This window comes from Grammomys surdaster, unplaced genomic scaffold (genome assembly GCF_004785775.1).
Source record: "Grammomys surdaster isolate TR1022 unplaced genomic scaffold, NIH_TR_1.0 139, whole genome shotgun sequence".
NCBI classification, from domain to species: Eukaryota; Metazoa; Chordata; class Mammalia; order Rodentia; family Muridae; genus Grammomys; species Grammomys surdaster.
Genome location: NW_021604597.1, coordinates 5,822,915 through 5,847,368, shown reverse-complemented (window position 1 = coordinate 5,847,368; position 24,454 = coordinate 5,822,915). Strand labels below are relative to the sequence as shown.

The 24,454-nt window shown below is 41.6% G+C and overlaps 1 protein-coding gene across 2 annotated transcripts in view; it reads right to left on the bottom strand.

Annotated features, from left to right (window-relative positions):
* Positions 1-24,454, bottom strand: part of Dclk1 (doublecortin like kinase 1) — a 281,860-nt gene that overhangs the window by 80,366 nt on the left and 177,040 nt on the right. The window lies entirely within an intron of this gene.

The window sequence follows — 24,454 nt, the reverse complement described above, 5'->3', positions numbered from 1 at the left end:
ATGAAAAATAATCTCCTCTATATTTAAATTCTCAGTTTTCATATTCATTAAATTCAGTGCTAAGTATTGTAAATAGTAAAAAAAAATTTCCTATTTTTCTCTTCGTGAAAGGTCTGGATTAATTATGATATGCAAATTCACAATATCTTGCTCCTAAGAATCTATAGTTAATAATTAAAACCCATGTTTTGAAATGATAATCAATTAGATTGAAATATATGAACTATACGAAGGGCATCTGATAACCCATGATCAAATGATGCCTTATTTTTTGAAAGTTTTATAGTATTTTTCTAGTCATTTGTATTTTAAGTAACAAAGGAGTTAATCTACCTATGGGTCTTGCAGCTAACCCTCTTTCACTTCAGTAGCTCTTGGGGGGTGCTGGTTAATTTTTTCTCAACTTGACATAAGCTAGAATTATTTTGGAAGAGGGAATTTCAATTGAGAAATGCCTGCATTGAATTGTCCTGAGAGCACATCCGTGGGACATCCACTTGACTGGTGATTGGTGTGGTAGAGTCCAGCCCACTATGGCCAGTGCCAACTCTGGACAAGGTGGTCTTGGGTGGTATAGAAAAGCCAGCTGAGCACACCCCACAGAACAAATCAATGAACGGGACTCCTCTATGCTCTCAGTTTCAGTTTCTGCCTCCAGGTTCCTGCCCTACTTGAATTTCTCCCTTAGCTTCCCTCCGTGATGGATGTGGTATTGGAGGATGAATACTCCAAATAAACCTTTTATCCCCAGGTTTCATTTGATCATGGTCTCTGCCACAGCAACAGAAAAGCAAACTAATTCCTGGGCCTTTACACACTGACGTTTGGTAGCTGTCAAGCATTTTACCACATGGAAAATTCTAGTTTACTTAAGCATTTAAACTTTCAGTTAAACTGCTTTCAGCATTTTGTTATGGTGATAACTCAGTAGCATCCCAGTAAATGAGCATTTAGTCACCTGGTTATTTCCCGCATATACATTTAGTCCTTGGAACTTGAAATTGAATTTTTAGTAATGAGAAGAATATATTGTAAGTGCTCAAAATATTTGCTGAATGAGTGGGTTGGAAGATAAGTAATTTTCCCCTTAAATTATCTCTTTAAAAACTACCTTTATGTGTTTGTGTATGTGTACCTGCTTGCCTGTATGCCCACCATATGCATGCAGTGCCCACAGCAACCAGAAGAGGGCACTGGATCTCCTGGATCAGGAGTTACCAAGGGTTGTGATCTGCCGTGTGGACTGCTGGGAACTCAACTCTTAACTGAAGAGCCATTCCTCCAGTTCCCACAAGTTCTTAAAAGCCCTTATCTTCTTATAGTGTCTCACTCAAATCTCAAATCGTGCTTTCATTAGATAAGATCATTTTTCCTGGTTTCCTGTGGTTTAGCATTATTGTTCTGATTTATTATTAGAATATTATTTATTTATTTATTTATTAAATATTATTGGAGTTTTTCTAAGCAAAATTAATATATCATTGCTTAAGATCAGAATGGATTTGTTGCTAACAATGTTGCAGATTTTTTCTTTTACACACATAGTCATTATGTGTATTTTTTCTTTTTCAATGACCTATTAATGGCCTGTGCTTGCCTGAGGTTGAGAAAACCTTTCTTTTATTGGCTTGTAAGAATACATGTTCTATAGTAAACTTTTATTCTTTAGTCTATCATGCATAAAATAAGGTTAGTAACATATTTCTCTTTGTTGGCAGTTGTTGAACTATGTTAACCTTTTGAATCTTCAAGTGTAGTATTAAAAATTAAAGAAAGGATCTGGGGGATGCCTTGTATTTTCAAGGTCCTAGGTTCAATCCTCGGAAGCATGCATGTGCGCACACACACATACACACCCACTCACACACACCCACTCACACACATACACACATATATACATACATACATACACACATACACACACACATACACACACACACACACACACACACAATCTGTCAATTTTTCATTATAGCTTTTAAATAAAGAGGTCCAATTCCAGATCTAACACTAATACCTAGCTTCATGTTGACAATATACTTCCCTATCCATGCAATTTGCCATTTTCTAAGTTCAAAATATGTTCCTTTCCCTTATGTGCTTTGAATAAGGTGGTCGCCATTGCCTAGAAAAGGAGAAACAGATGTGCAAAAGAAACATCAACATTATAAGACTAGAAACAAGGACGGAGATTAAAAACAAGCAAACAAAAGAAAAACCCCAAACCAACCAGCTCCTATTGGCTTATCAACACAAAGTCAAAGAAACGATCAATAAAACCCAGCAATGTAACCCTGAAATACAACCAGAAACTGAGTTCATTCACATGCTATGGGACTGCAAGGGCTTAGTGTGGATTTAATTCACAAAGCAAAGCCTTGGAAGCAGAGAAGAAAACCACAAATGAGCTGTCCTCACAAGTGACAATGTATTCTGGAGTTTGTCCTTGATTTTGGACAACTGCCCTGTCTTCTGGCAGCACATTAGGAACTAAACTGAATCACCACAGTGTGGCTGGTCTATGAGCAAGCCTCCAGTTACATTTTTATCAAGTGCCCACTATGTGCTAGGCACTGAGGGCTGCAGGCAGGGTGATGAACAACACAAAACTGGAGTTTGTGACACCAACTGTCAGCACAGCCTCTCTGTCTTTCTCTCTGTCTTCCTCTCTGTCTTCCTCTCTGTCTTCCTCTCTCTCTCTCTCTCTCTCTCTCTCTCTCTCTCTCTCTCTCTCTCCCTCTCCCTCCCCCCCCCCGTGATTCTTCTGATTTTAAATCAAGGCTGTAATGAGGGCAGGATGACCGGGCTTTTCATTAAGGTCATGGAGGCTGCATAAACCTAAAATAATTATTTTGGAAGTTCAGTTAACAGGAGTGAGTGTTCAAAACAGAAAGTTACCAGATGGCACACATTGTTAATAATATCCATCTCTGAGCTTTAGCTGTGAATTCAAATGTTGGTTTCAAGGTTTTCCTTGTGCTGTTTGTTACAGGGACCAGAATTTCTTGTTGGAACTCTGGCTACAAGCACAACAGCAAGACTCTTGACACAGTAAGTTGGGATTCCTCCTGCTACAAGATAGTTTATTCAGACAGTTTAATAGTATGTAGTATAGTATACTAGATAGTTTACTCACACAGCTTGGTCTGAGCAGAGCAAATGAAATCACGTCGGTAAGCTTTTGAATTTAGTCCATACCAAACTATTAATCAGTCAAGCCTATTCACGTATTATTCTGCTATATTCTGTTACTCTGTTGAGTACTAACTAGCTTGTGGATTATTAAAGAACACAGGGTAGCTACTCAGCAAATAAGTATTTGGTTTGGTATTTGTGAGAACTTGTGTAAACTCTAAGTATTCACCTAACCAATCCACTGGCTACCTTTACAAATGAGCAAAGCCGACTCTCCGAGACACGTGTGACTCCTCCCATCAGAACCCACGCCTCTACACTGGTGACTTTTTCCCCATTTCCATATGTGACATTGGGCTTTAACTCTCCTTCTCCATTTGTGACAAAATCCTGGGAAATTTGTATCACTGACTGGGGGCAGGGGAAGGTAACTGAGTAAATAAGTGTGGATCATAGGAATGGTGGCAAGAAACTAGTTCAAAACTTAGGACACTAAACCCAATGTTCTACCAACATGTCCCAAGACTGAGCTCACTCAGATGTAGTGCTGTGTGGAAGTAGTAACATGAAGACCGTGGAGTCTGAGATGACCGTAGGCATGCCACCTGTCCCCCAGGGAAGAGTGAGGTTCCCTGAGCCACGCTGGGGATCAGTCTAATACTGAAGGCTTGTGTTGAACAACAGAAAGAGACCCAGCACAAAATTATAGGAGTGGCTATTTTATTCTCTCTCCAGTGTCAAAATAAACACAGTTAAAGAATGTTGTGGAGCTAGGAGTGGGGGAGGCAGCAGGAAGCGAGGAACAGAGCCCTCCAACAGCTTTCCAGTTACATCTTTAACTTTTAAGTGATTTTTTTTAAAAAATTGGAATTACATTTTATAATGGGAAAAAAATGTCAGGAGGGACATTGAATTCCCTTAGACAGAATGTCAGAATCCTTGTCAGTTTAAAAACCACAATTTGAAACATGGGGAACAATCTGACCTCAATGGCCAGTATAATGCCTTTTTGTCCACATAAAGGACATTGTCACCATCTCCTGCAAGGAAGAAATTAGTACCTCACATATAGAGGCACCCACCCTTCAGCAATCACATCTTTTATAATTATTGGATCACATCCTTGGACATTACTGATTTGTTCTGCAAGAGGTTGCATGTCCTTTGTGGAGATGCTGGACAATTCAGATGTCCTTCAAACACATATTGAAAGGTGATTGTGAACCACTTAAGAAATGGCCAGACTTACTATCAAAGATCACAGTCTACTGAATGCACAGTTGTCCTTTGGTATGTGTGGGGTTTGGTTTCAACCCCACACCATATATACGAAAGCACATAGACACTGAAGTCTCTTATGAAATGGTATCATATTTAATAAGGCCAATTTGTAGTCCATGTACAGTTTAAATCACCTCTAGGTTAGTAAACTACAATGCAAGCTGTGGTTATAGGCCATTATTTAAATAATAACAATGAAGAAATGGACCTGTACTTTTGAGTGAAAATGTTTCTCATAGGGTCAGGTATTTTAAGAGTTGGCTTTCTGTTGGTGGTGCTGTTTGAGGTTTAGGAGATATGGCACTGCTAGAAGAAGTATGTCACTGGGGCAGGTTTTGAGCGCATATAACATTGCCTTCTACTCTGCTCTCTGCTTCCTACTTTTGATTGGAGATGTGAGCTCTCAGCTTTCCACTTCTGCCTCCATGCCTGGTTCTTGCTGCCATACCTCCAACCCATGATAGATCCCTTTCCTTCCTGAATTATAAGCCTAAAAAATCTCCTTCCTTTATAAATTGCCTTGGCCATGATATTTTGTCACAGCAACAGAAGAGCAGCTAATATAGTACATGTTTAGCTCACGATAAGATGGGGTTTCCAATGGTTCATATGTTGAAGGGTGTGTCTCCTGCTGGCAGTGCTTTTCAGAGAGTACTGGATCTAGAGGCCACTGACTTGATCAATGAGCATATATCCATTATTACTGAAGGGACTATCTGGATGTAGGGCCTGATCAGAAGAAAGAGGCTACTATGTACATGACCTTACTGGGCGTATCTTGTTTTGGATTCTTCTCTCTGCTTCCTGAATGCCATGAAGTGAAGAATCAGCTTTCCTCTGCCTCATGTTTCCCACATGCAGACTCTATTTTACCTCAGGCCTCAGAACAATGATGTCAAGTAATCATTGACTGAAAACAATGAGGCAAAATAAATTATTCCTCTTTTCAATTGTTCTATTGAAGCATTAGTCATGGCCATGGAAGACTAATACAGTACAGATGGATTTTAAATTTTTGGTACTGGAAATTTAACAAAGGGATGCAAACATGCTAACCAAGTGTCTTGCTGTAGTGAGAATATTGGTTTCTTTTAAAAACCCAGTTATGTTATTTGAATATATTTTTGTTTTTAATCTCAGGTGTGAGATATGGAGTTACTTCAGATTGTCCACAGCAGCCAACTATGATTTGTCTCATGCTCTGGCAGGGAGGTAATTCTGCCAGCTGAAGATAGCTCACATTTGGAATTTTGGGGACTCTCGAAATAGTATAAAAAATGGCAGAGCCCAGAGAGGCTGTTGCTGCTCCTCCTCTGCTGTGGTTTGTCAAGTGATCATGAGCAAAAAAATGTGAAGAAGAAATTGGATATCCTGACAATGAAGGTCAACATTGTCCCAAGGAACTCAACACACCTAATCAGCAGGAAAAAGTCTAAAGAAATCTAAGTCCCTTTTCTCCTCCAACCTACTTTTTCACCTACCTAATGTTAGGAGGTTGGGAGGGACTGAAGTGGAGAAGGGTGGTAGGAAAAAGAACCCAGTGAAGTTGCCAAAAGTCAGGTTACATCCTGCCAACTGTGCTCCACTCCTAGTCACAGATGAAATTTAAACAAACAAACAAACAACCCATGGTTTGCTTGCTGGAGCATATGATGTGGAGGCTCCCGAAGGCCAGAGCGCTGAGATCTGAGTATGATGCTACAGGGAGATGGTGGTACCATTGAGAGGTGGGGCCTAGAGAAACGCCTTTGTTCACTGGAGACAGACCATTAAAGAGGATTATGGGACACTATTCCTGTCTGCATTCGCCTTGAGATGTCAGCAGTTTGTTGGGCTACATGCTCCTTCTGTGATATGTCACTCTTGTCAGGGGTCCAAAACAAGAGCCTTGCCCCGTTTTCCCTTGGAATCCAAAGAAGTAGAAACTTAAACAACCTTTTCTACGCTAATTGACTCCGACACTTCTGTACAGAAACATAAAGCTGATTAATAGGAATAGAAAATCACACTGTATGCACGGACCGTGGTGTCCATATATCTACAGGTGAGTCGTGATGCCTCCTCTGCTTTGGAAATGTTTCTACCTCAGTCTTTGATCTAAATGCTCTGCACTGATATCCATTTCATGGATGTCCTGAGGATTTGAGTAGTTAGAAGTTAAAGGTTCTCTCTCTTCAGGCAGGCCACTCAAGAAATGGGCAGATTTAGAGAAACCACACAGATGGCGAGGTATGGGGAGGGGTGGAACATATTTGGCAGTGTTCCTGGTGGCAAGAGAGTCTGCACCTAGGCAGATTCTCCCCGTACTCAGAAACAGTTGGTAGGTAGGCTGAAGTGCTATAGAAGGTGCTGAGGGATAGAATCGGTTCCAGGATTGCATGCCAGTGCCAACAGCTCACCTGTGAGTACACAGAATCAACAGCAAGAGGTCACACACACCTGCTGCAGAATCTTGACCAAGATGCACAATTGACCATCCCTGGTTGTCTAGACAACCCTGATGATGGGCTGTATGCTGGGAAGCAAGCACTCTTTAAATAAAGATTTTATTACAATCATCTAATTTTAAAGCCAGTCAAAAATAAAATCATTCCTGGGCAGAGGCCTCTCCGTGTATCTCATCTGCATCTCGTCGTCCTGAGCTGTTGAGATGATTCGATTTCACAGGATCCATTACAAGCAGTGGATACTTTGTGCCCTATCCTGATGACAAAAGCAAGATCCCTCTTCATTTGGCAAAGGTACAGAGCCTCCATCTGGAATAATATCCATCTCTGTTCCTATATGCAAAAGAATCAGGAAGCACATTTGGTTCTAGCAAATTTTATTTTAAAAAGTGGCATAAACTCTTGAGGAGGAGAGAGAGAAAGCGAGCTGGCAATGCTACCTGCTAACTCTTCAGAAAACTGCCTTGAGATGTTCATGTTCTCTGAGTTGGGGGAAGCCTCTGTGAATGTCAAGGTCAACAGTGGTTACTCAGTTGACCCTTGGTTCCAGGACCATTCTCTCCATAGACAGCTGAAAATGGCCGTCCGGCTCTCCTGAGCTCTTCTAATGCCTAAAGGATTCACCAACTTATGTCTCATGGATATTGAAGCCTGACCACCCTCAGTCTGCAGCTTGCCTGTGTGGGTGAGCCAAACAGAGCATTACCGGGAAAACTGGTGACTAGAGTTTACTTCTTATGGTAATATAATGATTTTCATGCTTCACAGCAGCCTTGAAGGCAAATGAATGCTCCTTGCAAGAAAGGGCTGGCTATGTGTGTCTTCCCAGCTGCATGCTCCAGGTTGGACTGAGTCCCTGCCTATATTTCTGCCCACCTGGCTTCTGAGTCCACACTAGCACTTCAGTGAGACTCCATCACTGCTGCCTGTGACGGAACAAATACTAACTCCCCCAAGCTCCCATGTTTCAGGTGCATGCATCAAGATTGAGACATTCTAACACAAAGGATATAAAATAATAGAAAATAATAAATTTATTATTTAATAAATAGTGTCTGGAACAAACTGACGTGGAGGAGGCAAAGGCATCAGTTTGGTGGTTTCTCAGGAGAGTAAAAGATCCAGCAACTGAGATTTTAAAAATGTCTTCTAAAAATATAGACACGTGTGGCTGAAGCATCTAACAGAGCTGCGCAGTTGTCAGAACAGCAGCCAAGCACTTCAGTTGGTGCCCACGTGCTGGCACCCCTCGAGACTTTCAGAGGCCCTGGTGACACATTATGTAACATCTGTGAGAGGCTGGATGGCACTGGCATTTTCTACATTAACTTTTCGAGTCGCTACTCAGATCTAGTGTTTGGTAGCTGCACTGAAGCTCTCTTTTCCAAAAACCTCCTCGCAGTCAACTGACAGAAGCGAATTTCTCTTGTGTAACAGTCCGGAGCTGTGCTGTCCTGATTGGGACAGATAGTCTGGCTCCAGGAGACTGCTTGGTAACTCACGTTCCTACTCTTTTTTTCTATCTCTTCAAGTATTCTCATCTGCACAGTCCCTGTGGCTGGCTCATCTCCCCATGTCACAATTTCAGACCCATGGGAAAGGAGAGAAGAGAGGCAGGCCTCAAAACACCAAGAAAAGCTGGAACTCCTCCAACCACAGCTTCATTTTCTGAAATGGTTGCTATCTTTTCTTCCTCCTGTGCGACAATCACAGTGGAGACCTGCCAGTTATCATTGCATCCTTGGCCACTAGATACCCTCTTCCTAGCTGTGATGACCACAACTATCTCCACACACAGTCAAATAGCCCATGGTAGGGAACCTGTCCCCTCTAGTCAGGATGTACTACTACTTGTCTCCAGGCAGCATTTTCTGGTGTAGCCCTAAGTTAGTTCTTCTTTGAAGGGATTAATGAAAGCATTGACCATCACTTGCCTAGACCCCTCAACAATGCCTTTTGTATTCTTTTGGCATTTGTAGCCAGACAAGTTCATTCTAAGGCAAATTCTTTCGGTGCTCTATTGCTACTAGATGGGCTGCATTGCCCTAAAGGTCTCCTGTTGAGAGTCTGGAGGTGAGGGAGGTCACAGAGGCACAGGGTAGAGAAACTTAATTTCTACCCCGCAGAGTGCAAGCCTGAGTTTTGCAGAAGGGACAGGAGTACAGCCTGGGATCAGCCACACTCTCAGGAAGATGTGTTATCTGCCATTAGCCTTTTAAGAATGAACTCCCAAGCAGAGATTCTGAGCCTCTGTCACTGAGTCCGTGCAGGGGATGTTTTCTCCTTACCCACAGTGGTGTAGTTGTTGTAAACTTAATCATCAAACCTGACACTAGGGCACCCATTGGCTGCAAGTGAAGTCAGGATCTCATCTTTCTGAGTGTGCGACGGTCATGCACCTGCTAACTCTGTATTCCCCATGGGAACCCAACGTCCACCAACAGTGAATACGATCCAAAAAGAAAACTTAAAAAAAAAAATCTGTGACTATCGTCTGTTATTCACAAAGAATCTGCTGACCCATGGAACCTCAGCCAGGTGTCATTGTTTTCATCTTTCATAAGATCTGCAGCTGCAGTTACTGAAATCGAAAAGCTGCCCCACCCCCCTCGGGATGATTGTAAGTTTATTTTTTAAAAAAACATCCTGAGAATCTTCAGTGAGTGGTCAGGAGAACCCACAGATGCCTCACCCCACCCCCACCCCAAAATGGCATGGCTTCCACATCCTTTGGCCCAGGTGTCATGCACTCTTAGTGTTTTCAGAAGTCTGACCATGTTGAGAATGAATAGACACAGAGACAATAGCTGGATTATATAAAATCTTGCAGCTACCTGCCCAGGAATCTGATCCTTCCCATGCTGACTAGCCACGAAGGCAGCAGACTAGAACTCAGAACGATAAAATGACAGACCATTGCCTGTAATCACAGCCCAGGGAGCCAGCCAACTGCTTCCAAATCAACCAGCCCTAAGGGGCCAGGGCGTAAGTAATAATTGACAGCTTCACTTTGTTACTACCTCCAGTCAAAAGCCAAATGTGCCCTCTGACCACTCCCAGGGGACGCTCCATTTTTAGACAACCTGCCCTCAGCTTCCCGAGACAGACACCCTCCGTGGCATACCTGAGCCTTTCCTTTCTCCCACTACAGAGCTTCCTGTGCCCCTGCCTGACTCTGAGCTTCTGGCAAAATGCAGATGGTGGAGGCTCACTCTCTGCTATAGTGAGCTCAGAATAAATAGCTTTCTCACTTAGTTGGACTTCTTCTATTTCTACCACACACATGGCTGTCGCACAGCCATGGCTAGAGCTCTGGGTACCTCGGCCTGGGGAATCTCACATTCTCACACCTATCTCAGGTTCTTTTGGCTGTGTTTACATACCGTGTGGAGATCTGAATACCATCCTTCTCCCTGTTGAGATCTTTAATTCACGTTTTTAGATTTTTAAAATTCACTTTAATAGAAGCAAAGACCCCCTTTCCATATAAGGCAACATTTACAAATTGGTATCTTCCAGTGGCTTTTATTTTATCTACCATCATATGCATGAAGTCACTTTGGTAAGAGTCATTTAAAGAATGTTTGTCAGGAAAAAGGTTGATCCTTCGATGACCTCAGGCTCCTGTAGAACGATCTTCAAATAACCTCCAGGGAACCTGCCTACCTCAGTGCACTGCCATTTCCACTGGGTGTGTGATTTTAGTTTTTTATAAAGTGTGCTAAAAAAGTGTTTCTAGGTGTACCCATGCAAAGAACATTTCCTCTCTACTGTGAACAGCTCCTGTGTAACCTCTACTAAACTTAAATTTATTCTACAAATACTTTCTGTTATATTAGGTGCTGGAATGTGATTGCTGAGTAGTTGACAAGGTACCTGCTTGCTTGAAACCAAGTGGGAAAAATGACCTGTAAACTGACAAAGGCAACAATACATGCTGGTTTTTAAGGGATTTGTCAAGAATTAGAAGGATAGCGAATGGGTGGTCCTCTACATTGGTGGTCAGAGCAGGTGCTTGGAGAGACAGGAATTGAAACTTTGGACATAGGAAGAAGCCAGCTATGGGCAGTTGGGAAGGAAAGGGAAAAGGTGGGAGCTAGTGATGCCATAATAGGAAAGGTCAGGTCAGGGGCCATTTTTAATCTAAGGAGAAGGCAAAGTTATAGAAGAAGAGGCTCAAATAAAGTCAGGGATAGGAGTTACTCCACACACTCTAAAGGAATAATCTAGATGCTGCGAGACTCCAAAGGTGTACGTCTGAGTAGGAAAGATGGAGGGCTGACCATGGGTGGAAGTAATGGATGAATGTAAGACGTGGGCGTGGGCTATGAGGGGAAGGGTGGAGTCTACAGAGGATGAGAAGGGACTGTGGGCACAGAGGGCACCCTGGAACACAACAATCTTAGCTTACAAGCTCACTCTCACTATGCTGGCATGTCCTGCTGAGGGTCATATGCAGCACAGTGGCTTCCTGTGCCCACATGCAAGAAAGACTCAGCATCTACCAGTCCCCATAGCCTTCTTGCAGGAGAAAGAACAAGCAGAATATGATCCTTGAAAATGCACACGTGTGCCTCTTTCTGAACCTCTTGCTTTAGAATCACTGGAAACGAGGCTTGAAATATTACAATTAAAACCACAAATGAGCCCAGTGATGTGTAGCCATGGAACAGGAAGCCTTTTTTTCTTCTATTACAAGGGGTAAGAGGAGCGTGGAGGAAAACCCCAAGGCTCAGTATGAGACATAATTACGTATTACAGCTGTATAGACAAAAGGAGCAAGGTCAAAAGGAAATGAATTATCAGAATGAATTGGTCTTTAAAAACTGTTATCTGTCCTACTTCAGGTCCTATCCCAACCCAAGTCAGTCATTTCTCTTCCTGAGATCAAGCTTGAGTGCAGACTTCTGAACAACAGCCTTTCTTACCTATTGGCGGCTCATGACCACCTGGCTTTGACTAGCTTTGAAGTGGGGAGGGTCTGAAAACAGTTAAGAAGCCCATAGAAACATGTTACTTAAGAGTTGAGAGCTGGAAAATGAAGAACCCCTCCTTGAGAAAAAGAAACAAAGGAAACTATCAGCAAAAAGACAGTAAAAAAGAGTGAATTGCAATCAAATTTAATATCTCTCTCCTTGTATGAAGCTCTCTTATGCCTTGCTTTGTACCACCCATTCAGATAAATATACATTCTGAGTGTGGTGGCATTGAACTCACACCCAAGTGGGTCAGGGATCTGGAGATCTGGAAGAGCTTTCTGGGAAGCATAGAGATTTCCGGGCAACACATAGTGACAATGCAAATAATTGTCAAGTACTGTGCCATTTAAAAGGGTAAGGAACTATTGCTGAATTACCTTGTACCCTCAGTGTGTTTATGGAGTGTCATATGTGGGTAGTAGTAGGGCCTATTCTTCTATTCACATACTCCACATTCTGTGCTCTCCCTTAGCCAAGGCATTTGGGACACTATCTACTTCCTTGCTGCTGATGTGGTCCACGGACTCACAGCACCAAGATCCTCCTGGGATCTTGCTACATCTTAGGTCCTTTCCCAAAGAGTTATAATATGTTTTTTAAAACCTACTGTTTCTGGCCCTTCACATTCACATTAAAGCTTGGGAAGAAATCATCTATACCTACACAGAGAGGCCCTGAGAATGGTAGACACCAAATATCAGTGTGAGTAGTTTGAGGGTGCTTGGGAAAAACCAAGATATTGGCCAAACTGAACATGAGTCTGGTACTGTAGAAATCATCTGAGAAGCTGGACCATCAATGGCAAGAAATAAAAATCCACAGCTCTAGAAAAGACAATGTCTTATTTAAAGAGCAGGATTTTACAGCCTCACTTCACTCTTCTGATGACATACTCACTTCTGGGTTATTTTGACCACTCAGCTTCCAAGACCTTACCCCAGGTGTTGTTATGATAGTGTGCATGTGGAAATTTATCTTTTATGTAATTCTATGGGTAGCTCAGATTATCAGGGAGGTTTAGGGGAAATGCCTTTTTTAGGAGGTTCACATTCAAAGGTCTACAGATTAGTCAAGTAGGGTGTCATGCAAGGTCTTGTTCATATTTCACAAGTCAGTTTCAACAGAAGAAACAGGTTCTTGGTGATAGGAGGAGCTTGTAGCTAAAGAAGTTTCTAGAAAGACCTTTACCCTCACTTCAATGTCCTGGGAAGTGGACACCATACTTGATTAAGAACAAAGATATCCACCATGAAGGATTCGATATTTGAAGAGAAGTCAGCCTGGCCTTCCTGGGGAAATCGACTTCCTGTGGGGAACATGGAGGTTTACAGTCCTTGCTTTCTTGCCTTGAGGTAAAACCAAGGCTTGGAAAGGAAATTCTTCAGCTAAAATCATCTTTGAGCCTGCACCAACATCAAAAATACAATTGAGAAGCCAAGATGAAAACCCCAACTACAAAGCCAGAAATAAACATTCAGATTACTGGGAAGAAGAAAGCATCAGAACTGGCAAGAGATGACAAGGCTGTTACATCGATTAAAAAGGATCATGTGATGTGAAAATCGATGCAAATCTACTTAGCAAAATTTCATTTGACTAACAGGCCAGTCGACCTATCTTTCTTTGCAAAGAAATGGGTGATGTAAATGCATATATTTGGCAGAAGACTAAAACAGGATCTAATTGAGCATCTCTTTAAACATTATATTTTTTAAAGATTTATGATTTAGTAGTTTTATTTATGTGTCTTATGTGTTTTATTTTATTTTATGTCTGTGTGGATGTGTGTCACATGTGTGTGGGTGCCCATGAAAACAATTAGAAGGTATGAGATCCCCCAGTGCTGGAGTTAGAGGTAGACGTGAACCATCTAATGTGGATATTGGGAACTGAACTAAGGTCCTGCAATGGGTTGGGTATTTGTAGTAGCTATTCCTGGTTGTCAGCGTGACTATATCTGGAATGAACTACAGTCCAGAATTGGAAGGCTCACCTGTGATCCTGATCTTGAGGCTGGAAAACACAAGTTTCTGACCCGGATCTTGGCATGGAAATCTTGAGGCATAGTGGCTATGAATCCCAGGAGACTAAGGCAAGGAGATCTCTCAGTTCAAGGTCATCTGGGACAAAGCAAGTCCCAGATCCAGCTGTGGTGGTACACACCTTTAATCTGGGTCACGCCTTCTGCTGGAGACCTACATAAGGGCATTGGAAGAAGATTCTCTCCTTCACCTGCTTGCTTTGTGGGACTGAGTTACTGCTAGAGCCTTGGACTTCCATTCACAGCTGCTGCTGATTGTTTGGGAGTTGGACTACAGACTGTAAGTCATCAACAAATTCCCTTACTATGTAGAGACTACACCTAAGTTCTGTGACTCTAGAGAACCCTGACTAATACAGTATTGTTCTAAGTAGGAGCAAGCTGTAGAATTAACCACCTCTTAGTGCTGAAGTACATACTACACTCCCAACAACAAAATCTAGAAAAGATTATCAGTGAAAGAACCTCATTGCTAATACATAAACAAAGCTTCATTTCTGAGAGCAGGCCCAGGGCGATCCACCAGAGAAATAAATGCTGTACATAAATACAGCTCTGGGAATCGGCTGTCTCACAGGCGATGTGAGAAGAAAGCATGGAAGACCTCAGGGAACAGGGATGAAAGAGATTCTCCCTTTTTTCTGTAGCTCAGTACAGGAAGCGGACAGTGCTCACATGTCAGGGTAGCGCTTGTAGAGTCTTAGATAGTTATGCAGATACTTTTGTCCCAGAGGGAGTGGCAAGCTAAGTTATTTCACCTAAAGATTAAGTTGGATAAAAAGCACTACAAAATCTCAGCAACCCAAAGCAGAAATGAGGGTCTGGAGAGATGGCACATGGACACGCATGTGCACGGGCAGGCACACTCTCGGGCACACACACACACACACACACACACACACACAGAGAGAGAGAGAGAGAGAGAGAGAGAGAGAGAGAGAGAGAGAGAAAGAGAGAGAGAGAAAGAGAGAGACAGAGACACAGACACAGAGACAGAGACATAGAAGCAGAGAGAGACAGAGACATAGAGGCAGAGAGAGACAAACAGAGCAATCATTGGCATGACATGCTGAAAATAGCTAAAACAAGTCAAAATAGGCATTTGAAGTGACTGTCTCACTGTCTGGATAGACTTGCTCATTGAAATCCCTCAGAGGGGACTTTGAGTACACAGTAAGCTCCTGAAGCCAGTTTGCAATCAGGCAACATCTTCACCTCATCTCTGATACTGACTCTGGTTTGCTGGGTTTCTTGCTGATGTTCTAGTGGAGTGCAAACCCACCTTGCAGCTCTGCCCTTGAGTCCAAGGAGGCACTGACGGTACAAAGAGAAATGGCCAGAGAAGAGGGATGCTAGGACTCTGCCTTGGGAAGAGACACATTCTATCACTTTACAGACAGTGATAGAACGGTCTGAGCAAGATGGCTCAGTAGGTGCCTTTCACTAAGACTGATGACCCCAGTTTGATCCTGGGGACTTATGTGGTGAAAGGAAAGAACCAATGTCCACAAGATGTCATCTGTCCTCTATATACATGGCATGTACACACACACACACACACACACACACACACAGAGAGAGAGAGAGAGAGAGAGAGAGAGAGAGAGAGAGAGAGAGAGAGAGAGAGAGAGAGAAAGAGAGAGAGAGAGAGAGAGAGAATGTAAAAAGAATGTTCTAAACATTATAATTGATAGTCTTCATTTTGTAAAAAGGAAAACCAAAAGGTCAGTTACCTATGATGTCATGTATGTCATGGGGCTTGGGATATTTTTTGTTTGATTGATTTGCTTTTGTTTGTTTGTTTTTGAAACAGGATCTTATTATCAAGCCTAGGCTGGCCTTAAGTTTGCCAGTCTCCCATCCCAGCATTCAGAGTCCTGAGAGCAGGCTATTTTTGAAAGCTATGCCTAGAAAAACATGCTCAGAGGAAACTATGTCAGCACATTTATGGAATTTAAATGCATACATGGCAACATTCTAAAGTGAAACAGATTTATAAATAATTTTCTGTTCTTACATCGTATATGGAAGGGAGACACATTAAGAGCAGGCTAATTCTTGGGAATAATTCTATGTGCATTACTCAGAAAAATAAGCATTTTCCGTACAAACATTGCCCGCTATGTACTGTGTATTTTCCTGTTCCTCCTGCTCAGTCCTCTTGACTGAATTTTCCATCTAAGAAGACATAGCCTTCACCACTGACTGCCTAAAAGATGGCTGGATGTACTGTTTAATTTTAAAGAAGGCTTCTCATAAGCCATTGATCTCTTTCCCCTCCTATTCCAAACGGCAGACGTGAAATTACATCTCTGGGTACGTGTGATTAATCTTCGATTCAGAAGTGAAGAAAAGAAGAAAAGGCTAGAAACATCTAAAGCCTCTTTTTTATTAGGAGAAAGCAGGCTTTAGGTTGAAAACGTGATTTATCTGTTCTAAATCCACTTGAAGATCACCTTTACACAAAGGTCAAATGTGGCTTGAAATGAATTCCCTGTGCAGTACTTAGGCGGGTCCTGGGTTATAGCTTTTCAAGGCTAATAAATACTGTAACCATGTGACGGCAGCCATCTAAATGGTGTACATAGGATTTGGGAGGGATTGTGGTCTTTCAGTGAAGAAGTCTGGCTAGAGGGGAGACATTAGAGTTGACTTGTGGCCAGACTGCTTGAAATCAAATGATATTCAATTTACGTTTGGCCTTCAGCCACCAAATAAATGAGTCATTACTGCAGTCTGCAAGGCTTTTGTCTCTGGCAAAATGATTCACAAAATGAGTTCAGTAGATAACCTGTTTTGGGAACAGCCTTAACATCTTCAAATATTTGTTGAGTTAATTGCAGTTGTATGCAAATCCCAAGGTCAGTCTGTATTTTTATAAGCAAATTTGGTCTTCTACTTCCAAAACAGAGTGTCAAGCCATGTTCATAGTTTCAAATGGAAATTTTGACTTTTCTTTCCAAAAAAATATATTAACTGAAGTACATTGAAATATTTTTTCTTTTCCTATTATTAAGAAACAAGAAGCAATCTTGTCTCACCCCTGTCAGATACATCATGTATTTTGACAAAAAGAACGAACCCTGAAACATCATTTAGGTCAAGAGAGATGTGGGATACTTGACAATAGCTTAGCTCAGCAGGAGTCCAGTGAGCTCTACAGGACCCATCTTAGGAAACTTTCATCTACACAGAATGCAAACACTTTAGGAGGATTTCCCATTTTAAGATGACAGGACCAGTGGAGAGAGTTCCACGGTGGATTTGTTACTTTTGTAAAGAGCATCCATGATATTATAGAAGTTCGGATATATAAAAAGTTAAGGGGATAAAAGTATCAATAACTACCATAAAGATCAGGACCCAGGCCATGCTGTGTCCTGTAGCATCCCCTGTGTCTTTTCCTGGGTCCAAATCTTAGGAATAACTCCTTATTTTTTTTATTTTTATAAATCTCTCTAACTACTTTGATTTCTACTCTCCCCCAAACCTTCTTTCAGTTCGTAGTGGGAAATAAAATGAAAATACACCAGTAGACGTCTGTAGCTTATGAAGTGATATTTAATGCCATGCAATCTTTGCTAATGACAAAAGCCAGCTATAAAGCAGAGCAGACAGGGGGCACATGTGCGTGGCATGGCTGAAGGATGTTGGGCATAGGCTTCTCCTCTATTCCCACCCCACTGAGAAATTTGACTTTCGGTTTACACTTCACTTGTTTCCAATACTCTATAATATGCAATGGTTGCTTTTTAAAATGTGAAAATAGTCTACGGCCATACCACCCTGAACATGCCCGATCTCATCATAAAATGTGAAAATAGTGTTAAATTTTAAAATGATATTTTTAAGTCTCAACTAAAATATCTTACAAGAAAAGAGTAAAACCTGCGTTTCTCTAACTTCCTCCAACTTGCAGCTCAGCAACCGCAAGGAACCAAGCGATTGCAGTCTCTTAGGTAGCTTGTCATAGTGGTAGTGTGCAAAGTATTCATTCATGTTCCCTACTTGGCAGTACATTTTGAGCCACTTACCGAATTAGCTCATTTAAATTGACCTAATGTGTATCGGTGACAATATAGTTTCTTAAATATTTATTTCATAATCTCGTTAGCTAGACTTCAGTTAGTGGTTTTTATATGTTTTCTCTACATGTTTTGAGATTGTAAAGAAACCATAGTAAACCCCGTAGTATATTTCAGCACATTTGTGTACACAACTTCTACAGATAAGATTACTGACTACATGACGTGAGACTCGCGTGCCTTTAATGTGTTTAGGGACTGATGGGTCTGGTACCATTAATCTTACCAGCTTTACGCCAGGATGAGGATCCTCATGATTTCAAAACACTTCTTACCTTTCAAGTAGAGATGGGATCTCACTGTTGTGTCAGTTCCCATTTTCTTTCCTACATGGTGAATTTAAAACTTCTCCCACATATTTAATAAGGCATCTGCATTTCTTCTCCTGTAACCTGTCTCTTAATATCCCATTGTAGTGAGAGAAATTTACGAAACGGCGCAGCTCGGCTAGTTCCCAAGCCACAGCCATGTTGGTGCTCTATGTCCCCGCTCCGGCTAGCCAGAACTCCATAGCTCTAAGCATGGCCCCTGATTCAACTCTGTCACCCTCATAGTACTCAGCTAAGCCCCAGACAATATCCGCCTTGCGCATGGTACCGGGTAGAATGAAGACTCTTAAAGCTTTACGATTATTTAATGGATTTATATATTTTAGCAAATGCTCAACACACAAAATGCGCACGCAATGAGAATTGCTACCCAATGTCTAATCTTTTGATATGTTTAATTACTCGAGACTGCTCTAGACCCATAAATCTTCCTCCATGTTGCTTCACCTCCTCCTTCTCTCTTTCCTCGGTTCCCTCTTCCAACTCTTCGCTCCACCTACCCAATCACCGAGCTCCACTGCAACTCCACTAGGCAGGAAAAGTCCTGCAACATTCCACAGCCACTTCCTAGTATTGTTCTTTTTTTCTTTTCATTATTTAATGTTCATATATTAGGAAATTCAAGACGGATTCCTCAACATTTATTCTTTTGCCCTCAAATTTAACTTTCTCTAGTGTTTTCCCGTAAATACTTAATTGTTTTGGCTAACTTTTCCTTTTATAGGTCCTGGGAACTGATTGGAGTAAGAATATCATCTCGCATGGCATTTGAACAAATGCCACCTAGCATTTTCAGGGCTTGTTCTCAGTATGTGAGTGGCATTACAAATGGTCCTAGAGACAGCCAGTAATGTGCATTACTCCAGAGGTCGTTACTGTCTTAAGGAAGTAACACATGACTCTAAGTTTTATATACAATCTATAGAAAGGACAGGAATGTTGACACAGAGACAGGCAGGCTGGATTATTATACTGAAGACTTTACATTTTTCAAGGTATCTTCTTGTGAGAATAAGTCAGAAGATTTTTTTTAAAAAAACCTTCAATTATAACTACTTTTATTAAAAATGACGGTAGCATGCATAAATTTCTGTTTTAAAATAAAAGATCTGCCTCTTTTTTGTTTGTTTGAATCAAAATGACTCTTGGCACCCCCAGCAGGTATTTCTCAGCTGAGGAAGAGGCTATGAGGTGATCGTAGTAATGGATGCGCTTCCTCTGACTGAACTAACAACCACCAAGGTCTTCACTTTCTGTGAAATATGTAGAGCATGAATCATCTCCCAGGAAAGCCACTGTAAATAAATTGTAATGCCTGAAAAATAATGGTCTGTGCATTTTGCTCTGTGTCTGTGCTGTCCCAGGAGTCTTCAGCCTCAGGCAGGAAACAACTCTACTGAGAAGCAGCTTTGCAGAGGTCTCATCCTGGAGCTAGTCTCCACCTTGTCTACTCTCCGATGCCATTCCCCCTTTTAAAATTCATCCACTCCCTTGGCTGGGTATAGGACAAGACTGATGGAGGGATAGTTTTCAATCTCTCCTTTTATATGTTAGCTGTTCTTGATCCTTGAGATTTTAAGATTTTACTCTATGGTCTATAACACCTACAATGTGAGGTTCAACTCAAGGTCTTGAAGTAGTCAAGGACAGTATGGTGGCTGGCATCAGCTGTGTGTCATGATGCCTTTTACTCGGTCTGCCCCCATGTTCCTGAAGAATATGCGACAGGCCATGTTATGTAACCACCATTTCTAAGAACAGTTCTCTTCTTTCCTAATTGCCTGCACCAATTATTCACTGGTAGTGTTTTCTACATTTTTATTCTTTGAGGTTTTTCATTAAAATGTAAGGCAAGCTATAGGTATTCCTGAATTGTTTCTAAATTAGTCACTACATCCCCAACTCCCAGAGTATGCGTCAAAGTCAAGATAACCCACCATTTTCTCGATGCAGATCTGAAATGAGTCACTAATGAACAAACGTCTTTACAATTAATTTAACTTAGTGGAACTATCCTTCACACACACAATTGGGGAAACACTTTTCAAGTTTTTTGATCCATTAAATTCTCATTCTGAGCTGCTTCTGTGTTTTAAACTCTGGGCAATGTGAGTCAGACACAAGTTTGAATTCAAAAGGCAATGATCAGACAATTAAACAAAGGTTCTAGACTATTCTGGAGGACCTCACAAGGGATCCAGGGTGTATTATCCTTAGAGACTTCACCTTCACAAGATTTTCATTCACTCATGGGATTTTCCATGGTCATTGAGCACCTAACTTGTATGCAGCCACAGGCAGTGCCTGCTTCGATCCTATCTTACTGCCTTGCTCCATGCAGGAGATTGGCTGCAGCTCCTCCTGCAGAACAGCCTCAGCCACTCTACCTGCTTGTCTCCAGGTGTGAGCAAGACAATACACAGCCTTGGGTAATTCAAGGACATTTTCTAGGCTCGAAGGAAGAATCACAAGGTTAAGAGTTTTCTGGGAAAGAAAGAGGTATAGAGATTGAAAAGAAATAAGTTAAAACATGAAATAAAACAGATCTCCCTGTATGGAAACATGCCAACACCCAGTCTATTTCCAGCAGTGTATTGGCAGATATGCCCCTCACACAGGAAGCTACACCTGAATAAGGAAAGAGGAGCCCAGGACTATGTGTTCCATCTGGTGGTTTGAATATGCTTTGCCCAGGGAGTGGCACTATTAAGAGGCAAGGCCTTGTTGGAGTAGGTGTGGCCTTATTGGAAGAAGTGTGTCACTGTGGGTGGGGTTTGAGAACCTCATCCTAGCTGTCTAGAATCCAGTCTGCTCCTGACTGCCTTTCATCAAGATGTAGAACTCTCAGCTCTTCCAGATCCATGTTTGCCTAGACACTAACATGCTTCCTGTCATAATGATAATGACTGAACTTCGGAACCTGTAAGCCAGCCCCAATTATATGTTGTCCTTTATAAGAGTTGCCTTGGTCATGGTGTCTTTTTACACCAATGAAAATCCTAACTAAGATACGCCATGAATGTAAATGAAGAAATGAGAAATGGCAGTAGTTTCTGGACTACAGGAGGCACAGGGCCTCCACAGGTGAAGAAGAAGGAGGAAGTGTGTGGGGAAGAGTAGATCTCCCAGAATGATGTGAACAGGAAGCTGCTGTTTGCTCACAAACTCTATTCCAAACCCATTCCATCCACTCAGCAAACAGTTCCTGAGTAGCTATAATTTTCCAGACACTACATATTTACAAAATACAACACTACCTGCTCTCTAGCTTTAAAATGGAAAGCCAGACAGATAATGACTCCAGCAAAATCCTCAATATTTACCATTTCTATAACATGTCTGTGTCAGGCCCTGTGCCAGTTCTTTTACATGCAGATTTTTTTTTAATTATCATTGGACACCAATGTGACTCCATTTTAAAGATGAAGAAGTCAAGATGATGACTGACCTGGGAAAACAGAGCTTCCTGGAACCTGAGATAGACTAGAACTTGGTATATTCTGCTGCCTGAGCTCAAGTGAAACTGATCTTGCCGCCCTGGGACAGATAGGAGGGAGTTGCTCCAGCCTGGATGTGGAAGAAATGCTAGAATGTTCTAAGCATATGATGCTATAATATTTTCTCCTACTTGAGCTACATCTAGGAGTAGGCACAGGGTCACAAAAGTACTCAGAGTGTTCCAGGAGGACTCAGATGGAGAGCAGAAGGAAGGCCATGCAAAGCCCTGAGCATATACATCCTAAATCTTTTCCTCCCTTTCTCCCTCCTTCCTTCCCTCCCTCCCTCCTCCCCTCCCTCCCCAGCCTGTCGTGGATGTGTGAACTCCAGGAATAGACAGGACAAAGATGAGCAAGGACTTAGATTTCACCAAGGTTTGTCTCAAAACTCTTCTAGACAATGACCATGAGTTTCAAATGCTTGGGTGTAATGAAGATTAGTAGGAACAGTGACTCCAAATTGGAGAGTATTTGCAGTTCATATTTAAGTCGTCTTAAATGCCTATTTTTCTTAAAGGAAAGAAGTAAAACCTCAGACAAAATTTCTCAGATTGAGTTTTTAAGTATGTTTTGATCACTCAGAATCATCCTTAAGACCCTTTTATAAAAATAAGCAACGAGAGGCCAATTGTGAAGAGTTTACATTGTTCTCCTGGACCACACTTAGTGTTAGATCAGTTCCAACTAAGAAACTGGGTTTTCTTTTTTATTAAAAATAATTTTCATTGTATTTTATGTGCTTGAGGGTTTTGCTTGCATATATGTCTATGCATCAGTAAAAAGAGGGCATCAGATCCCTTACAGCTGGTTATGAGCCATCATGTGGGTGCTGGGAATTGAACCTGGGTTTTCTCCGAGAGCAGCCAGTGCTCTTACCCTCTGAGTCATCTGTCTAACTCCAGGAACTATATTTTCTAAGTTGTATCTGTTTTAAAGTATGATGGACCTCCCATGGAACCTACATGTCCATGATTCTGAAGTCTCTTTGTCTGAATCATTTGTCTTCTTTAAATGATAATGAGATGCTTAATCAGGCCCTTGTTCTTGTGGTCTACGGAGAACCATGAGTTACTTTATGACAAGATTTTAGAGACGAACAAAGGATCAATTCATGTGAAAGCATAAGCAAGTTCCAGTGATCTTTATAGTTCAGTATATATACCAAATTTAAAACCCAAAGCAAGCAAGCAAACAAACAAACAAACAAAAAACCAAAATCCACCATGAATTGCCCATAGTAAATAAACTTGAAAAAAGACTCACTTTCATAATTATCATTACTTAGCAAAGGTAAAATATATCTATTTTAATGGGAAAAAATAAAAGGATTGTACCTGCTCTCACAAGTACAAAGCTTTAAAAAGTCTACAAGTACCACACTGATGCTCCCAATGAATTCTTTTTTATAATTTTATTTATTTGTTTGTTTTATGTATATGAGTACACCATTCTCTTTGCAGACACACCAGAAGAAGGCATCAGACCCCACTGCAGATGGTTGTGAGCCACCATGTGGTTGCTGGGAATTGAACTCAGAACCTCTGGAAGAGCAGTCAGTGCTTTTAATTGCTGAGACATCTCTCCAGCCCTGAATTCTTTTCTCTAATTGATATAAACAAAATTTTCACTAACAAAATTTGCTCTGTGCCTTCTCAAACTTTCTTAAAAGACTTTAAAATGAATGATTTACCTGGACTTGAGATAAAATGTCAAGTTCACAAACATACCCACACCAACCAAAGGAAAGCATATTTAAAGTATTTATTTCAAAACAAAGCAGATAAAATGTGCACCCAGAACAGAAAGATTTCAGAAATTTTGACTAGACTGTACACAGTAGTAACAGAGCAGGCAAAATCTTTAAAATGTGCTGTTACAACTTGGTAAGTAGAACAAAGCCAACTGCAGGACTGACTATCAACTACAGATGACCTATTTTCATTGAAAGTAAAAGAAGAGAGATGGATGTTCTCGTTGAGAAATCTGGCAAGGCTCAACAGAGTGTTTGTCTCTCCCATCTCCCATGTTCTCAGCACCAGCACATTAAGATGGAGAAGATATGGTCCTTACTTTAGATGTTTGGGAAGGATGAATGCATCCTTGGATCATTTCAGCACTGTGGTTGCTGTGCTGGCATAGAAGACAAGAGGTAACCAGAGGTCTCTCTGAAAGCTGGAGCCAAAAACACCTGACTCATCTGGGTGTGGTTGAGTCACAAGAGGCCAATGGAGCAGGGTACAGTAACAGCCAAACTCAAGCACTCTGTTTTGATCTGGATCTGAAATGCCTCATAAATGCTGGATAGTGAAGGCTTGGTGCCCACTGTGGAAGTATACTGAAGTGGAGCCTCTGGGAGGCAACTGAGTGATGGAGGCACTGATGACATCACAAACTGGTTAGTTACTGACAGATGCAAGGCTTGATGGTGTCTAGGGAGGTGATGGAAACTTGAGGAAGAGGCCATAAATAGAAGTTGCTCACTATAGAGGTGTGCCATTGAAGTGTGCTTCTAAGTGTATGTTCCCCTGGTCTGTTCTCCCTCTCCTCCTCCTCTCCTCTCCTCTCCTCTCCTCTCCTCTCCTCTCCTCTCCTCTCCTCTCCTCTCCTCTCCTCTCCTCTCCTCTCCTCTCCTCTCCTCTCCTCCCCTCCCCTCCCCTCCC